Source organism: Sinocyclocheilus rhinocerous, unplaced genomic scaffold (genome assembly GCF_001515625.1).
Source record: "Sinocyclocheilus rhinocerous isolate Xijiao unplaced genomic scaffold, SAMN03320098_v1.1 scaffold3719, whole genome shotgun sequence".
Lineage (NCBI taxonomy): Eukaryota > Metazoa > Chordata > Actinopteri > Cypriniformes > Cyprinidae > Sinocyclocheilus > Sinocyclocheilus rhinocerous.
Window position 1 is genome coordinate 15,459 of NW_015623479.1, and position 7,413 is coordinate 22,871.

General features: G+C 39.3%; 1 long non-coding RNA gene across 1 annotated transcript in view; it reads right to left on the minus strand.

Moving 5' to 3' along the window:
* Positions 1-3,532: 3,532 nt before the first annotated feature.
* The window catches only part of LOC107751304 (uncharacterized), a 25,084-nt gene continuing 21,203 nt past the window's right edge, over positions 3,533-7,413 (minus strand). Inside the window, exon 3 of the long non-coding RNA XR_001641230.1 lies at positions 3,533-3,598. This is a non-coding gene — a long non-coding RNA (uncharacterized LOC107751304). The remainder of the gene's footprint in view (positions 3,599-7,413) is intronic.

Consider the following 7,413-nt stretch of genomic DNA (forward strand, 5'->3'; position numbering starts at 1 on the left):
TCAGTCAGTCGTTTCCCATCATGCTTTTGATCAGCGCAGTCAGTGGAGAGCAACTGTGCTCGACTGCACAATCTGACACAGCTGCCTCACCGTTGCGAGAGTTGTTGTTGTTGTTTTTTTTTTCACACGTCAGCATGACATCAGAGCAAGTCGGATGTAACTTGGACACTTTTCTAACCGGCATGCATCTCGCGGTGATCACCGGTGAACGGTTCTGCGCAGATTTTGCTCATCAAACAAGCCTACTGCGAAAGCCTTGATGATGACACATTTAATTCTCGTTGGTTAGATTCTGTGATGAAAAGCACGACGTGTGTTGCGTGCTTATTATAACAATTACATTTTAATGATGCTCACAAATCTGTGTTTTTATAACAGTAAAAGCATTTTTAGTGTAGTCACACTGTTATATTGAGTCATGTTTAAAAAAAAAAACACTGATAAAAGCATATATACCCCCACTTTATTGGTATTTAAATAGCATATGCTAATGTTGAACTTATTCATGAACAGATGGCGCTGTATTAAGCAGTATATAAAAGTGTTTCTGTTGCTTTATGAAAACGTTTCTGAAACGTCTGTGTATTTGACAAATATTGCATTTAATTCACCTCATCTGTGATAGAGTATGCAAACACTGTGAGAGCGTCATTACCAGGAGCAAGTGGCTACTCTCTCCAGCCAGAGGCAGGCTAGTGTAGTTCCTCTCGAACATCCTAGTCTTCGAGCAAGTAACTGCAGCGCTGCCGATAACTTCCGTAACCATGGAAAAAACACGTTAAGCGGCGCGCTCTTGCTCTCACTTGGGTCGCTGAGTGTGCACGCGCATAAGAATCCAACTCTTAACAGTGTAAATAACTCCGAATGCATGAAATTACATTAGACCCCCGTTAAGCACAGCATATTGCAGCGACAAGCGTGTTGCCAGTGACAACAGATAAGTACCGCACATTTGCATAAACTAGCACAAGCATTTAACTGAAAACAACTAAATGAGCCTAAACAACACGGATAGCCTTAGCAACATGCATGTTGCAGATAACCTGAGAGCATTAAATGGAACTTAGCTTGTGAAGATGTTCGAGAGAGTGAAACATAGCAGCTGTGAAGTGGATTCTTGATCTCTTGATATCCTTCTTGGGGATGAAATTCCCATCTGAACTTGTTCTTGAGTCAGTCACATAACTCGTGGAGTCCATGGCAATAATGTAGAGATGCGTGAAGTAATGCTAAACTCAGTCACTTCCGAATCAGACAGCTTATGATCAATGCACTGAATTCACATGTTCATCAAGTTAACGAACTTGAACGAATCGGAGGTGAGACCATTGGGGAAACGAATTCCACTTCTCTAAATTCCCGATTCCTAGTGATGATGGTGTTTTTTCCTGCCGAATTCGCCATTTAATTAGCTATTGAGCAATGCAAAAACTGCTGCTAATACTGAGGGACCTTATATATGAATGCTTAGATAGGTGTCATATTCCCATAGGTAGATGGGGATCAGCTGAGAGTCAGCTGATGCGAGCTTGACTAACGTGACCTGCAAGAACTAACGCAACGCTTGATTTTATGTAATCAATGGAGTTTAATCAATGTTTTATAACCCTTTTTAGTAGATAAGGTTATTAAAGTGTATGCAAGGTGTCTGATATTTGATGTTGAATGAAAGCTTGTTTTATTTCCAAAATGCTGATGTGAAGGAAAATTCGGTATTATAAACAGTGTTCGTTGTACGGCACTTTATAGAAGTATTAACAAAACCTGCAAAGATATTTCCCCACGTGATAAACTGAAGCATCATGCTAATTTATGCACGAAGATTACCTTGGAAGGAACCTTGCGGGGCGTGGCTAAGCCCTGCAAAAGCCGATTGGGACAATCGCTTCTGGGATGGACCAAATCGGCTCACTTAAAACCCAATGTCACGAACTGATTCAGCGCTCTTTTGCCTTTGCGTTGATCGCGCTCCCACGTGCACTCACCATCACGCGAAATCTTCAAAGTCTTTCACCAAAACGCAAATAAACAAACAAAGCTTCATCTCTTGCGGAACTGGTGCGAATTGATCTTAAGCAGTAAAGATAAGCCAAATCTCTGCTTTTGTGATTTTCAGGTTGCGATCTAAGAACTAGTAACAAATACTAGACTTTTGGGACTTCAGTCAAACTCCGTTAACTCTCCTCTTCAGAACTGTATGTGTGTGTGTGTGTGTGTGTGTGTGTGTCTTAAGTAGCGTAGTACCATGTAATCTAGAGTAGCAAATAAATTCTTGTTTCATTATAAGAATCATTGTCTTGTGTTGTGTATCTTAAAGTTAAAACTTTGCCCTGGGGGGTATTCCAAAAAGCAGGTTATGTGACATACCCGGATATCTTTGAGGATAAGCGAGCGGATCACTTCAGCTTTCGGTTCCAAAATCGGAGGTTACTTTCAGGGTATGTCAGTAACCATAGTAATGTGCTCTCTGAAGATAACCTGTTATGTTCCAGGGTTAGTTCACTTCAGCGCACGTGTGATCTACTGTCTCAAGGATTAAAGATTAAACAGAAGAAAAAAAAAATTATTGCACAACCATCAATTAGGTGGCGATATGCACTAAGCATGTGAATGACCATTGAACAAAAGAAGAAAAAAGAAACAGCATGGCGCGCTTTTTCTTAGCGTCCGTTTCCATAGTGACTCGTCGATTCGTCGCTCTGTTGAGAATGTCTTGAGTCTTAACCTGAGTTGAATGAACTTACTCCCGGACACATTTTTGGAACCACATACCTCGAGTAAGCAAGGTTTGGGGTTAATCAACCGAATGTTCAGGGTTTAGCTGACGGTAAGTTAACCATGCTTTCTGGAATACACCCCAGGTTTAAGCCTTTCACTGTTGTTAGAGGTTATGACAGGGCCTACAGAGTAGAGGGCACTGCTGGGTTATAACATCTAGTGTGTTGGCCTTGCTGGGATAGCAGGAGCAGGCTAACTACCTTAAAGATTGAGGAGAAACCTGATTTTGGGGTTTCGCTAGCTGGATGGGTCAGTATTCTATGGGCTAGGCTTAGTGATGGATTGAGGTGATCCAGTCGGGATCCCGTAGCAGCTCACTGTGAACCACTGTGGAGGCAACCGTCGCTTCACCAATTAAGCACTAGAGGGAGTGCTACCTATAGGTAAACACAAATGGCTAGAATACAGAAATTTAATTTGAATTGAAATTCAAACACTGTTTAAACTAAATTTAAATAAGTGAGTGGTAAAGTGAGAGAGAAGAGGGGGAGAGAAACCTGATCAAATAATAAAAAAAAGGAACAAAACAAAAAGAAAATGATAAAAGTATTAAAAGATAAAGTAAAAACAGAAATACTACTAAAATAAATAACTAAAACGGGAGGTACCTAGAATGGAGTGAATGATAATAATGACTAAAGGAGCAGAAGGGAAATACATGGACTTAGGGAGAGAGAGGTCGACCTAGCTGAGAATGCCCACAAGGGGGAGTGGGTGAGCCCCCACAAGGTGAAATCAGGAGGATAGAGGTGGAGTTCAAGAAGTGTTAGATACTTAAACAGCCTGCCCTCTAGTGTTAGTTTAAGGTACTGTGCCTTAACTCCAATCGTGCTTAAAACTGATCGCGTTTAGTGTGAGATTATTCTCATTCTAACGGACAATTTACTGCAGCTATCACAAGAACAATGTGATTTATATCCCAACAGATTCTTACAGTTTGTGCAACTTAACTGCACAATGATGTGTGGCAAGATTTCTTCGCTGCCAGTACACAATAAAAATGATAAGCAACAGGGTTTCTTCGCTGTTGTTATACAAATTTCACTTGATCAAGGTTTTAAAACTCCCATTTACATTCCAATCAGTTACTGGCTCGCAGTGTTCTTATGATCAGATCTGCATTATAGGTGCACTAAGGGAGTGAGGTCGTCTGGTTAAATGAAATTAACACGCAATGACTTCAATCTAGCGATACCTTCTGATAAGGCCTGTAACGAATCAGCTCATGGGAAATATGAATAATTAATCATAACTAGTTATAATTAATTATTCATATTTTAGATCCGGTTAGACAAATAGAGGCTGTTAAAATACAGTACTGAAGGTGGCTTTGAACCATCCAATCAAAAGAGTTTAAAAGTGAGTTTGTGTTGCGACTTGTCTCACTCTAAGCACGCATAATATAAGAACACAAATAAATTCATACTGAGTTTGCTCACAAACAAAGTTTGAATGTGCCCGCATTCTCCACCATAATATGTAGCAAATTAGCTCAAAAGGGAAATATTTATGATTAATTATAACTGGTTATAATTAATAATGCATATTCAGATTAGATCTTAGAATGAACTGTAGCAGAATCAATATTACAATTATTTGATCTGTCTGTCCACCGAGCAGACAATATAATCATTTATCAATTCTAGGAAAGATAATTTTCCTGGCCAAGGAAGAATAGTTTTCCTACTTTATGCAGTACTAGCAGTAGTTTAGCATGTAGCAAAGATCAACATTCAGTGACTCCGAATTGTGAGCAGCACACAGAGACAATCAATTGTGAATATAAGGGATTTAATAAATGAAACTATATCTAACATATAACTAAACTAAGCAAAACACATATATACAGAATGAAGGAAAGTAAGGAAGAGAGAGAGAAGAGCAAAAGAATGGCAGTATTTGACATAAATTAACCACAACCTAATGAAAATCACCAAAGAATCAAAAATCACCTTAAAAAAGGGCTCAAACTTAAACACGCATCTAAATAGTTGTAAACGGTTACTTGCATTGGCTTTGTTGCTGAATAGGACTCCTGATGCGTTAAGACAATGGAGGTTCTTGATTAGTTATTCTAGGAGTGAGCTGGAGGTTTTCCTCTGATTCTTCTGAAGATAGGAAAGTCCACAGTGAATCGACAAAGTTACTTGAAGAAAACAGACCGCCGGAAAATCAAACTCAAGAGGAGAGTTTTGAGGAGTCTTGGAGAGTGTCTGTCTCAAGAAGAAGGGTTTTTAGCCAAGATTAGTCTGAGTTAGGGACTTTTGATAGTTCCTATCCACACCCACCTTTTGGGTGGAATAGCCAATACCAGGCGTGAATTTTTGAGTGGGAGAAGTTTTCTTTGTCTCCCTTTATGGCCCATTTGCATGTTTATGGACGGTCTGGAGGATTGGTGCAGTTTTACCCAAAATATAGTACAAATAGTATGATGCATTTCACGATCACATAGTGTACATCATTGTTTGAGGAATTAAAGAGCAGATCATTTTGATACCAAGAAAGAAACATCTAGAACAGGGGTTTTCAAACTGGGGTCCGCGGACCCTTGGGTGCTCGTGACGCAAAGCCGGGGAGTCCGCAAAATAATTTGCTATACCGTATTTTCCAGACTGCAACATGCCTTTTTTATCTTCTGAAACGTGCTATGATTTATATTCCAAAGTGACTTATATAATTCATTAAATGTCAAATAAGCAAAGCGTAAACACTTAAAAGCGGGCACTTCAAGGTTTATACAGCTAAATATATTTCTCATGTCTGTTTGACAAGTAGAGAGTATCGCAGAGTTTTTCTTAATTTTAGGAAGTGGTTCACATAGACCAAGACGGCAATCACATTTTGTTTGTTTTCTTTGTTTTGTCATTTTATTTATTTTGTCATTTTGAAGGTACACAAATAAAAATAGATTTTTGAATGATGTCTTGCTCTTATCTGACGGATATCACATTTTTCCGCTGATATAAAGAATCCAAAGTGTTTGCGCTGGCGCCTCCCGCACGCACACAACAAATCAGTTCTAGCATTGCAACTTGACATCACAGCCTCATCATCAGTAAACTAAATGAGACAACTAAACCTACAAAAGGTATTTGGTGACTCAATTTAACTTGTCTGTTGTACAATATGTAGGTTTTGCCGTTCAGCGCGAGCATGCTGTGGTGTTTTTCCAAACACTTTTTTGCATGTGAAGGATGCTGTTAGTAGATATTCTGACATGATAGAAGTACAAAGCCTTCTTTACTTAGTAGCCTAATAGTTTAGCAACCAAATGTTAGACTGCATAACGATTCACTCATGGAAACGATTCATGCCGAATGAGAGGTTTGCGAGCCCACTATGTGGTTAAGTTTCAGTTTTTAGTAAGTAAATTTAGTTTGTTATGGACATAGCCATAGGCGCCGATTTGTGTTTCTGCCAGTGGGTGCAAAAAACGAGCATTTTATTTTTTTATAAAACACATTTTCACCGCTGTTTACACAAGTAAATGATAACCGGGCTAAGTTATCATACACATACGCAACAAATGCTTAACATATTTAAACATTCTCATTACTCAGTAATTCATTATACTGGGTGTTAGTTTTTTTCTAGAGTAGGCTATACTCCGTCCGTTTGATATTCACTTCACAAAATTTATCTTGCGAAGTGAATTGCATGCAATTACCAACCAAAATAATACACACATTCTTTCTATAAGGGTTGCGCTTCACTAAATAAAATTATTTAATAAATACCTGTTTACATAAAGCACTTATTCACGTGTACACAGGACAAAGTTTGAGTTACACGTAATATCTGAGGGAGCGAGCGGAATAGAGAGCAAGCCCGCTGTAAGCCGTGAGATTCGTGCTGGCACCCTCTCGTATTACAATAATGCACTCTCGACATTTGCCATTAAAATAATGCTAAAAACTGCCTCAAATGAACTATAAATACAAGAATAAAGGTGTAAAAGCTGCAATCCATTTCATATTGCCAATAAGAAATGGATTGCAGCTTTTACAACTTTATTGTAACTTTATTTAACCAAAACTAATGAGTTTTATTAACTAAACACTAACACAAACTAGTCTAACAAACATACATACACTCACGTGTGCATACAAAAGGGGAGCTAAAGTGGATGAATGAAGCCATTAGAGAAACCAGAGAATGCAGTTATGGAAAATGAGTCAGAACCACCGGAGTAAAACCATCAGCGCCATTTTAGAACGGGGTCTACAGCTTATACTAAACCTCTGTTTCGTTTAGTTAAATGTACGATACTTGCATTGCCTTGGCCTTGAACAAGCATCCGGATGCAGTCTCAGATGAAAGTCTTGATGGTTTGGAGGTTCGATGGTGTAGGAGTCGCGATCACGTTTTTCCAGGTTTGAAGAGTGATGTTATTCTCCAAAAAGATGTTATTCTGACTCTGTCGTGGCCGGGAGAGTTTTCTTCCTAGAGAGCCGCAGTCCTGCAGAGTTCAGCTCCAACCCTAATCAGACACACCTGAACAAGCTAATCAATGTCTTCAGGATTACTAAGGCTATAGGCAGGTGAGTTTTTTTTTCAGGGTTGGAGCTGAACTCTGTAGGACTGCGGCTCTCTAGGACCGAACTTGCCTACCCCTGACCTAAACCTACCCGTCTC